General features: G+C 41.3%; 2 pseudogenes; both read right to left on the minus strand.

Annotated features, from left to right (window-relative positions):
• Window positions 1-10,231: 10,231 nt before the first annotated feature.
• On the minus strand, window positions 10,232-10,406 carry LOC123488213 (annotated as a pseudogene).
• A 1,035-nt stretch (window positions 10,407-11,441) lies between these two features.
• LOC123488214 lies at window positions 11,442-11,542 on the minus strand (annotated as a pseudogene).
• Window positions 11,543-12,621: the final 1,079 nt, after the last annotated feature.

The raw sequence follows: 12,621 nt of genomic DNA on the forward strand, positions 1-12,621 counted from the left end.
ACAGAGAGTACAGGAGGGGACTGAGCACGCACCCCTGAGGGGGCCCCCGTGTTGAGGATCAGTGTGGCAGATGTGTTGTTACCTACCCTTACCACCTGGGGGGCGGCCCATCAGGAAGTCCAGGATCCAGTTGCAGAGGGAGGTGTTTAGTCCCAGGATCCTTAGCTTAGTGGTGAGCTTAGAGGGCACTATGGTGTTGAATGCTGAGCTGTAGTCAATGAATAGCATTCTCACGTAGGTGTTCCTCTTGTCCAGGTGGGAAAGGGCAGTGTGGAGTGCAATAGAGATTGCATCATCTGTGGATCTGTTGGGGGCGGTATGCAAATTGGAGTGGGTCTAGGGTTTCTGGGATAATGCTGTTGATGTGAGCCATGACCAGCCTTTCAAAGCACTTCATGGCTACAGACGTCAGTGCTGCGGGTCGGTAGTCATTTAGGCAGGTTATCTTAAGAGTCCTTGGGCACGGGGACTATGGTGGTCTGCTTGAAACATGTTGGTATTACAGACTCAGTCAGGGACATGTTGAAAATGTCAGTGAAGACACTTGCCAGTTGGTCAGCACATGCTCGGAGTACACGTCCTGGTAATCCGTCTGGCCCTGCGGCCTTGTGAATGTTGACCTGCTTAAAAGTCTTACTCACATCGGCTACGGAGAGCGTGATCACATAGTCATCCCGGAACAGCTGGTGCTCCTGGCGTGGCATTTTGATAACCGTGTGAATCTCTGTAGGACAAGGTGACTTTTATCAATATATTGGCCTGTATTTACCCCTACAAAAATGAAATGGTAATTAGCTGCTAATGTGGCTATCATAAAGAACTACAAATGCCATGACGATCTGGACAAAATTGCCGAATCGAGTCAAAGGTAAGGATCTCTGGGTTAACTATCCAATGTTAGTTAAATGTAGTAATGAATAAATAGGCTACATTTATTTAAAATGGCCAATTCTGTGAACTGTCTTGTGCAAGTTTTAAATTGACACAATACCTGTTAGCAAAGGTGTCAGCTAGAGATGACGTGCAGGAGATTGCAGTGATTTGTTGTTTTGCATGATGTCTACTTTGATGATAATTAGAGTTTTATAATCTGAGAGGAAATAGAGCCGAATATATTGCTAAAAGTCACGCCAGGGTAAGCCTACACAAAACAGCCCTTATTTTAAGTGTTTCTAAAATGAATAAAAATGAAAAATTATTGGAAGCATTTCCCTGTTTGACCGCTACGTTTTATGACACCATTTTTGCAAAAATAACAATAAAAAAAAACTGTATTCAGACTTTACTCAGTACTTTGTTGAAGCACCTTTGGCAGTGATTACAGCCTCAAGTCTTCTTGGGTATGACGCTACAAGCTTGGCATACCTGTATTTGAGGAGTTTCTCTGCAGATCCTCTGAAGCTTGTCAGGTTAGATGGGGAGTGTCGCCACACAGCTATTTTCAGGTCTCTCTGTACTTTGCTCTGTTCATCTTTCCCTTGATCCTGACTAGTCTCCCAGTCCCTGCCACTGAAAACCACCACCACAGCATGATGCTGCCCCCACCATGCTTCACCGTTGGGATGGTGCCAGGATTCCTCCAGAAGTGACGCTTGGCATTCAGGCCAAAGAGTTCAATCTTGGTTTCATAAGACCAGAGAATCTTGTTTCTCATGGTCTGAGAGTCCTTTAGGTGTCTTTTGGCAAACTCCCAGCGGGCAGTCATGTGCCTTTTCATGAGGAGTGGCTTCCGTCGAACCACTCTACCCTAAAGGCCTGATTGGTGGAGTGCTGCAGAGATGGTTGTCCTTCTGGAAGGTTCTCCCATCACCAGAGGAACTCAGTGACCACCGGCTTCTTGGTGACCTCCCTGACCAAGGCCCTTCTCCCGCTATAGCTTAGTTTGTCCGGGCAGCCAGCTCTTGAAAAAGTATTGGTGGTTCCACACTTCTTCCATTTAAGAATGATGGAGGCCTTTCGATCATATCCTTGGACTAAAATGATTGACACTCAGGTGCAAGCCTAACATCATGTGCAAAGGGCCTTTGGGTAACGTAGCACATATTCAACTCTCTCTTTTTCTTACGTAGGCTGTTCATTTATGATCTTTGATACATTTATAAATCAAAAAAAGTATCATGGTATACTACATTAACGCTATACGTATGGGCCATATTGTTACTTGGTAGCTAATAGCAACAGATCCTGTGTTGTGGATCACCTACCATTGTTACTTGGTAGCTAATAGCAACAGACCCTGTGTTGTGGATCACCTACCACTATTTTGGACGGTCCATACTATAACGTTAACGTTAGTCTCAGGCTTCACTAACTAGTGTTACTGTTTTAGGTGGAGCTATTCTTTGCTACTTCTCAAACAAATACTACGTGATATTTCACATATTATCTTGCTAGATAGGCCTTTTGTTGTGATATTTCACATAACATCTTGCAAGATATGTATTTTGTTTTGTTTGTGAGAAGTAATGGCAGAGAGAAGGCAGGAGATACTTTGTTTTGTTTAGCGTCGCTTAGGTTAGACTGCTCCCTTTAATGGATCAGTCGTCCACCAGGCTACACTCTACGATTAGGGGGAGGTGCGAGAGGTTGGTTGTCTTGGTTAGGGAGACAGTGGAATGGGGTTCAGTGTTTTAATGTTAGGAAATATCTATGAATGTTTCAACAGATCTTTACATATTTTCCTCACTACAAAATATTAATGCGGTCCTTGTGGTTACTAAACAGATTTTAGATATGCCTTTATGCTATAGCTTATTCCATGTTTACATCTTTGATTAAATGACTTCAAATGCAAAACTTAAAAATGTACTTTGTGGAATGTCTGTGGAGTTTGTAAACTATCCAAGCTTAAAACAGGTTATTACTAGGCTTAAACAACTTCATTCATCTATTGTGTTCCTACAAGAAACTCACTTGTTGAAGGATGAGCTACTTAAAGTATGCAGGAGATGGCAAGGGCAAGTAGTAGCATCCTGTTTCTCCTCTCATTCTCATGGTGTTATGGTTTTAATTCACTAATCTGTTCCGTTTCAAGTGGATACTATTATAACTGATAAAGCTGGTAGATACATTTAGATACAGGGAACTCTTTTGAATGAGCATATTAATCTGGTTAATGTTTATGGTCCTAATGATGATAATCCCAAAATCTTTGAGAATGTATTTCTATTGATAGCCTCCATTCCTGGTAAGGTCCTAATGGCAGGGGACTTTAATTGCACTCTTGATCCTCATCTAGATCTCTCCTCTGGTTTAGACACTTCCCACTCGCAGAGTAGAAAGAAATTACAGCATTTCATTAAGGACTTAAATCTATGTGAACCTTGGAGGACTCAGAACCCAAGTAAAAGGGAGAATTCATGTTCACATTTAAATCATATTCTCATGTAGACTACTTTTAGTTTCTTGCTCATTGCTTCCCAATGTAGCAGGAAATGGATATGATACTATTGTTTTGAATGACCATTCCCTTGTGTGATTATTCTATAGGGATACAAAACTAGTAAAAGGATCCTTCAAAGCAAAACTATTTCAAAGCACATATTTGGGGGCAAATTCTACGTTTTACCAGTTTCAAATCAAATAAATCAGAAAATGAGAGACGGAGAGCAAAATGAGAGAATTGGAGAGGGAAGCTTTTTTGGATAACTCAGTAGAAGTAATCAAGGAATTTTTTGGTCTTAAAGCTCAGTATGATGAACTTCCCCCCTCAAAGGCTGCAAACAGCTTAACTAGGCTGAAACAGTCCTATGATCAAGGTGAAAAACCTGGTAAATTGCTGGCCTGGCACATTAAGAAGTAAAATTCAGCCTTTAATGCAATTCATAATTTACAAGGACAATTATCAATGGATCCTGTAGAAATAAACCAAACATTTGCTTCCTACTATAACACACTTTACAACTCTGAATCTCCTGAGAACTGAACTAGTCAGGTCTTGATTTTCCCTCTACTTCAGAAGACACTAAATTGGATCTGGAAAAGGAATTGGATGGTGTTCAAATATCTGATGCTATTTTCGATATGAAGGGAGGTTAAGCGGAAGGTCCAGATTGGCTCCCAATAGATATTTAAGGACAAACTTCTAGGTCCACTTTTGGATATGTACAGTGCATTAGGAAAGTACTCAGACCCCTTTACTTTTTCCACAATTTGATTAGTTACAGCCTTATTCTGAAATTGATTAAATAAAAAAATTCCTCATCAATCTACACACAATACCTCATAATGACAAAGTGAAAACAGGTTCTTAGTCATTTTTGCAAATGTATTAAAAATAAAACAGCAGAAATACCTTGTTTACATAAATATTCACACCCTTTGCTATGAGACTCGAAATTGAGCTCAGGTGGATACTGTTTCCATTGATCATCCTTGAGATGTTTCTAAAACTTAATTGGAGTCCAACTGTGGTAAATTCAATTGATTAGAGATGATTTGGAAAGTCACACAACTGTCTATATAGGTGACCAAGGACATGATGGTCACTCTGACAGAGCTCCAGAGTTCCTCTATGGAAATGGGAGAACCTTCCAGAAGGACAACCATCTCTTCAGCACTCCACCAATCAGGCCTTTATGGTAGAGTGGCCAGACGGAAGCCACTCCTCAGCAAAAGGCACATGACAGCCCGCTTGGAGTTTGCCAAAGGCACCTAAAGGACTCGGACCATGAGAAACAAGATTCTCTGGTCTGATGAAACCAAGATTGAACTTCTTGGCCTGAATGCCAAGCATCACGTCTGGAGGAAAGCTGGCACCATCCTTATGGTGAAGCATGGTGGTGGAAGCATTATGCTGCGGGGATGTTGTTCAGTGGCAGGGACTAGGAGCCTAGTCAGGATCGAGGGAAAGATGATTGGAGCAAAGTACAGAGAGATCCTTGATGAAAACCTGCTCCAGTGCGCTCAGGACCTCAAGACCGGGGCGAAGGTTCACCTTCCAACAGGACAACGACCCTAAGCACACAGCCAAGACAACGCAGGAGTGGCTTCGGGACAAGTCTCTGAATGTCCTTGAGTGGCCCAGCCAGAGCCGGGATTTAAACCCAATCGGATACCTGAAAATAGCTGTGCAGTGACGCGCCCCATCCAACCTGACAGAGCTTGAGAGGATCTGCAGAGAGGAATGGGAGAAACTCCCCAAATACAGGTGTGCCAAGCTTGTAGCGTCATACACATTAAGACTTTGGCTGTAATCACTGCCAAAGGTGCTTAAACAAAGTACTGAGTAAAGGGTCTGAATACTTATGTAAATGTGATTGTTCAGTTGTTGTTTTAGTAACAACTGATAAAAACCTGTTTTTGCTTTGTCATTATGGGGTATTGTGTGTAGATTGATGAGGGAAAAAAACAATTTAATCAATTCTACAATAAGGCTGTAACGTAACAAAATGTTGAAAAAGTCAAAGGGTCTGAAGACTTTCCGAATGCACTGTATATAGACAGGTGTGTGCCTTTCCAAATCATGTCCAACAAACGTAATTAGATAGAACCTGCTCTTACCATGAGAAACAGATTCCCCAATCTTCTTCTCCTCCTCTTCTTCATCTTTAATGTTGACATTCAGCTCCAGTGTTTGACTGCAGTCTTCCAGATTCACTGATGCCATCTCTGGATCCTGCAGTAAACTGGGCTCCACTGTCACAATCAGGACCCAGTGACTGTAGGTTTGGACTCAGTGTGGAAGGAGAGAGGCAGGCTGGGTTTGTCCTCACTGTTGATGTTACCGGCCTCAGACTTATCTGAATATTAATAAAGAGAAACGTTCATAAAAGTTATTGTCTTGACAGTTCTGGCACTTTCTTTATTCTCAAAAAATATTTTCACTTTTTTCTTGTTCAATTATCTAATTCAGTGTTTGACTTGGACTGAAATAGGTGCTAATACTCATTTTGGGTGCCACTACTGTAATACTTTTGAGCTAATACCTAACCTATAGTAGATAAATGCATAAATGACTCAAAATCCATTTAGTACAAGGTTACAGTTTGTTTTAGACAGCACTATGTGTTAATTTCCTTAATAACCTTGTCTTCACTGTATTACTTCAATCAAAAACCAATTGTATTTCCTGTTCACACCATAGCAACATATATTGATAAAGACAGAAACAACAGAATGTGTCTGAATATTAGTACACATGTAGAAAACTGATAATCATTACATTCAGCTTCAAAACAGTAGTGCGAACGTGAAATTGTCTATCTGATGCACCCGCCCTGTCCTCACTGTAGTCCGTTGATGCTGACCGAGAGGGCGCCTTCATTTTACCAGCTTGGGAATTTTACGAACTTAGATATCTCAAATAAATTGATTATTTATTAAACTAACATGAGAAAATTATGTACATCCACTCAGACAAATCCAAAGTCTCTAGCTATGTGACTTGTAAAATAGTTTTTATCACGTTCTTTCACTCACTCGGTTTGACACAAAAATAACACATCAAACCTTTACCAAACGTGATAATACCTTAACGGATGTGTTACCTAACATGGTATGACATGTTCTTTCGACATTAGAAAGTTTAAACGTGCTATTACATACCTCTAGTAATAAATAGAAACGGACACAAAGGTTATCTTCTTGACTGCACAGTTCTGGCGCTTTCTTTATTGTGAAGAATGGTGCCCGCCTGCCCGGAACTTCCTGTTCCCCAGTACCACAGTGCAACGGTCCGTGCATTCCGAGATCAGATTACAATATTTCATTAAATAACTAAAAAAGTGTAAACTGTAGAAATGTATTTCCCTTTATAGTTTATTAGCCTAAGCATGACCTTCATCCACATCATTTCTCTAGGATTGGAACCGGTTCAGGGAACAGAACCGAAAAATAACGTTAAAAAGAACCGGAAACTAAAGTGTTCTATACTTTTCAGGAACAGCAGTTATTTTAAAAGCATGTAATCCAGGTAATAACCTTATTTTACTTTCCGGGTATTTTTCTCCAGTCCCACAAAAATCGCAACAAAGCTCACTCTATAAACGTATTCCAGTTTCTGCCTGCCAGCTGAAATGGAAATCTTTGCCAGTGGGTGTGCGTGTGGAAACTACCTGCTCCTCCCCTCTGAAGCATAGGTTACTGTATCCTACTGACAACGTTACAAGCATGATTCAGAAATTAGGGAGATATGTTTAATTTGAGAAGAATGGATGAACTTGTTCAATGCTAGTTAAGGATACTATAGTCACCACGTTTCACATTGGATTTATTAACGACAAAAAGGTAAGACCTGTTTTTAATTCTAGTGCTGCACTGCCCAAACAAGGTAGTTAGCTAGCTAGCTAACATCTGCTCTGTTCCAACGTTAAACCAACTCTGAAGTTCAGACATTCAAAGTTCCTCCATAGAAGCCGCTCCTCCGTAGGTATAATTCTGTGGGCCTAATTCAGATAATGCAGGTCATAACACGATGCCCAGCTCTTCAATGCAAGCTTCCCCTATCCTCTAACGAGCTCTCCACACCCGCAAAATGTCGCACCTTACACTGTGATTGGCAGCACAGTGTGCTCTGAATGATTTTCTTATACAGATACTCTGTGGTGTGCTAGTGTATTTATTCTCCCACTTGGATGTCACTTCCACAAGCTTTAAATTGAGGGCTAGGTTGTCAGGATGGGTAATGTACTGTACACATTAATTACAAGTACTCCTAAAGATACACTTCATTTTAACTAGCTAAATCCTGTGTAACAACTAGTAATTACATTGTGCTTGGCTAACATTACATGTACTATGCTTTGAAATAGTGTATTATTCTTCATCTGGGATTTGGATTTGTAAAATATATTATAAAATGTATTTAATATATGTCTGATCAGGCTCAGGTAGCATCAGGTTTGTATTTTCATGCTGATCAAAGCTCTAATCAAATCCAGACATTTATAAGCGTTATAATGCTTTTGAAAGACACTTCCGGTTTTGGCGGAAAATACCGGGTTACCCGGGAGAAGAGTGATTTATTCTCGGGATGGAACATTTGTATAATATCGAGGAAATATTCAACCCTGATGGGCATACCAGTTGATTCACAAGACACCAACTAAGTAACTTACATATACGGTATCTTCATTAGGCCTAATGGCATTTCATGTCCATGATAGGAAGTTTGTTGTAGTGACTGAGTAAGGCTAATTGTAAAAGTAACCCTCTAAAGTGCCATGTTTGTACAGTTTATTATGTGGAGGAAACATTTAGGCAGTCAGGACCATACACCAGGACCGCTCCGTAGGCCGCACTGTAGGCCTAGCTCTTACTGCAGTCCAGTGCCATGGACATCTTTGAAGTTTGACCTCTAGTAATTTAGGACGGCAACTTTATGAAGGCATCCTCACCCTGGTCTTATCGTACAAGGCTCTACAGACATGTAAAATAAAGACAGGCAATTTTTATTGTTCACGTTATTTGCGTTGAATATGTATTGAAGTCAAGTGGTTCAACATTAAAATATAGTTGGATGGACCACACAGGACTGCTTGGAAAATGCGACGGTCGGTGGAACACTTGCGCCACCAAGTGGACAATTGCTTCAGTTCTCTTGTGGCATCAACGCTACCAGAGATATGTGATATAAGATCAAATGTTATGTCAATATTATTATCTCTAAATTGATTCCCCCACCCGTATTTCATATATTATTATTCAGATTTAGCTGTTAATCTGGATTTAATTTATAAACGCTTTCTGTCATTTCTGATTGGAGGTCAGATAACCACGTGACTTCCGAACCTACCAATGTGTTACTTTGTAACAGTCAAAAGTGGTTATTCCCAACGTTGATCAATTCCCAATCTATGGCAATATTTTTTTAAAGCATTATCTTTGATATTTGGCGGACAGTTTACAGAGCTACGTTTTGTGTAACCGTCATCGAATTTGACGTGTCCGAGAATGGCACCTATCTCCCGAAAGAATTGCGGTATCGCTTCTTGGCTAAGATCAAGTGTAGTAACTGGAGTACAAGTTTTTCTTGACCACAGATAGTCGATGCGAGAGGCTCTGGAGTACGACAGGGGGCCTCGACCCCAGGCGAAGGGTCCCCCACAACACCCAAGGTCCCGGCGGCCACGGCCTGACAGCGCTGCGGCGCCTAGGGCGATGCGCCTAGGGGAGGAGTCTCCTCTGGGCCCCGACGGACGGGTGCGGAGTCGATTCAGGAAGAGCAGGAGGTGGCTTTTTTGATAAGGACTCACCCCGTTTTTGTACAAAGGACCGAAGACAGTTTTTTTAACAAAGTGACTTTTTGACAGGCTTTTTATGTCTTAAAAATGTTTTACTTTGTTGAATCATTTATACACATTTTAAAATGGCTTTTATTGATTGGCTTTTACAGGAATGGGTACTTTTATGTAGGATTGTTTTATTGTTTTAAATAAACAATTTGTACCTTTTAAATGTAAATGTAATGTAATGCTGGTTTTTATGCACTTTATGCCGTTTTTATGTGTATGAATGAATTTAAAATGTGAGCTGTTTTAAAGGAAATGTACAATAAAAACTTTTCCAAAAGAAAAAAACAAGTTTTTATTGACCACAGATAGTCGATGCGAGAGGCTCTGGTGCCATCACCACAATTTTTGTTTTAGATTCCGTCTCTCACAGTTGAAGTGTACCTATGATATAAATTACAGACCTCTACATGCTTTGTAAGTAGGAAAACCTGCAAAATCGGCAGTGTATCAAATACTTGTTCTCCCCACTGTACATGTCAACTGCATATAATTGAGTCTTGTGAAATAGCAGGCCTATCAAATAATGACTTCAGACAAATACATCAGATAACGTTACCGGTATGTGAGGCAGTTCATGTTACCAGTACATGACTTTAGCACATTTAATAGTTTATACTGTATAGTCTTCCAGTGTATATATTTCCAATCATAACAATTGTCTTCTTTTTGTTAAACTACTTTATTACTTAGCTATTTGTGTATATTTTTGATCATGTGTATTGCACTGTTGAGGAGAGCTTGCAAGTAAGCATTTCACTGTACCATTTACACCCTGTATCCTGTGGAGGTGACGAATAAACTTTGATTAGAAGATTAATGCACCATTGATATCAGCTATCATAGTCAAGATAACGGTGACTGACTTGACCAGCACTCTCTAGCCATCATTGACATTGAGATGAACTTGCCTAAATGTGAAAATACAATATACATCACGATCCTAACTATCTAAAACTAAGCAACTGCGTTAACTCTGCATGATTTATTTTCACAATGAGAGGGGGTGCACCGTTCCTGGAGGTACTGCAATACCAGGTCGATGCGTGGAGTGGACGGAGCAAGCCCCTATTCCATCTCCCTATTCCAAAAATCAATTTAATATATGGTCCCCAGATAGGGGACGTATCAGATATTAAACTGATAAGAACAGATTTTTTCTTTTGGAAAAGTTTTTATTGATACAATTCCTTTAAAACAGCTCACATTTTGAATTCATTTATACACATAAAAACGGCATAAAAGTGCATAAAAACCAGCATTACATTACATTTACATTTTAAAAGGTACAAATTGTTTATTTAAAACAATAAAACAATCATGCATAAAAAGTACCCTTTCATGTAAAAACTAATTAGTAAAAGCCATTTAAAATGTGTATAGATGATTTGACAAAGTAAAACATTTTTAAGACATAAAAAGCCTGTCAAAAAGTCACTTTGTTAAAAAAGCTGTCTTCGGTCCTTTGTACAAAAACGGGGTGAGTCCTTATCAAAAAAGCCTCCTCTTGCTCTTCCTGAAACGGCTCCGTACCCGTCCGTCGGGGGCCCAGAGGAGACTCCTCCCCTAGGCGCGTCGCCCTAGGCGCCGCAGAGCTGTCAGGCCGTGGCCGCCGGGACCTTGGGTGTTGTGGGGGACCCTTCGCCTGGGGTCGAGGCCCCCTGTCGTTCGTACCACCCCAGGGCTTCCGTGGCTACCAAAGCCACTGCCTGGGGGGTGGTCTCTACCTGTTTCCCTACCAGCAGGTTGAGGGGGGACCACAGTGCATCCTTCAGACACGTGAGGGTGGGCCAGAGTTGTGTGAAGGCCTTTGTTGTTATAGGCCTTCGGCCCACCCCATACAGCACGAGCTGGGGCGTTAGGTCCTCCCCTGCTGGCAGGCGTGGGGAGATCAGGGGGCCTGCTTCCTTCCACAGGTCCCGTGCGGCTCTGCACTCCCAGAGCAAGTGCCTCACCGACTCCTCCTGGCCGCAGCCTGGTCGGGGGCACGCGGATGTCCTCGCCATGCCCCGGGAGTGCATGACGGCCCTGACCGGGAGGATCTCATGGGCGACCATCCAGGACAGATCACGGTGCCAATTCAGCAGAGCAGGATGGGCCACGTTGCGCCAAACCGTTGAGGGCTCGCCTATAGCAAGCCCGCGCACTGGAAACACCGGTTCCCGTTCCTGCACAAGAGAGAGAAGAGAGCGGTGTTTTGTTAAAACTGTGACAGGCTCTTTTTCCAGTTTAAAATGTCTTAAAAATGTTCTGAGCTGGACACACAAGAACAGATACTACACTTGATCTTAGCCAAAAGGCCGAGAAGCGATACCGCAATGCTTTCGGGAGGTTACACCATTCGAATATGGTTACACCAAAATGAGCTCGGTAAGCTTTCCGCCAAATTTAAAAGATAATGCTTTTAGAAAATGGTGGCATAGATTGGGAGTTGATCAACGTAGGGAATAACCACGTTTGACTGTTACAAAGTAACAAGTTGGTAGGTTCTAAAATCACGTGGTGATCCGCCCTCCAATCGGAAATGAGAGAAAGCGTTGTTAAATTAAAACCAGATTAACAGCTCAATTGGATAATAATATATCACGGGTGGGGGGAGAAACAATTTGGAGATAATAATATTGACATAACATTTGATCTTGTATCAAATATCTCTGATAGCATTGCTGCCCACAACGGAACTGAAGCAATTGTCCACTTGATGGCAGCAGAGTTCCACCAACCGTTGCTTTTTCCAAGCTGTCCTGTGTGGAACATCAAACTGCATTTGAATGTTGAACCACTTGACTTCAATACATCATCAATGCAAATAATGTGAACAATAAAAATAGCCTATGTCTTTTTCTTATTAAAATCTTTCTGTAGAGCCTTGTATGATAAGGACATTGTGAGGAGGCCTTCATAAAGTTGCACTCCTAAATTACTAGAGGCCAAACTTCAACGATGTCCATGGCACTGGACTGCATTGCGAGCTAGGCCGGAGTGGTCCTGGCGTATGGTCCTGGCTGCCTAAATGTGTCCTCCACATTATAAACTGTACAAACATGGCACTTTTGAGGCTTACTTTTACAATTAGGCTTACTCAGTCACTACAAGACATGTCATATCATGGACATAAAATGCCATTAGGCCTAATGAAGGTACAGTATATGTAAGTTACTTGGTTGGTGACTTGTGAATCAATCTGTATGCGCATTAGGGTTCAATATTTTCCCGGTATTTTACAAATGTTCCATACCGAGAATAAATGTATTTCCTCCCAGGTAACCCGGTATTAACTGAGAATAAATCACTTTTCTCCCGCAAAAACAGAAAGTGTCATTCAAAAGCATTGTAAAATTGTAAAGCATATACATGTCTGGATTTGATTAGAGCTTTGATCAGCATGAAC

This window comes from Coregonus clupeaformis, unplaced genomic scaffold, assembly GCF_020615455.1.
Source record: "Coregonus clupeaformis isolate EN_2021a unplaced genomic scaffold, ASM2061545v1 scaf2062, whole genome shotgun sequence".
NCBI lineage: Eukaryota > Metazoa > Chordata > Actinopteri > Salmoniformes > Salmonidae > Coregonus > Coregonus clupeaformis.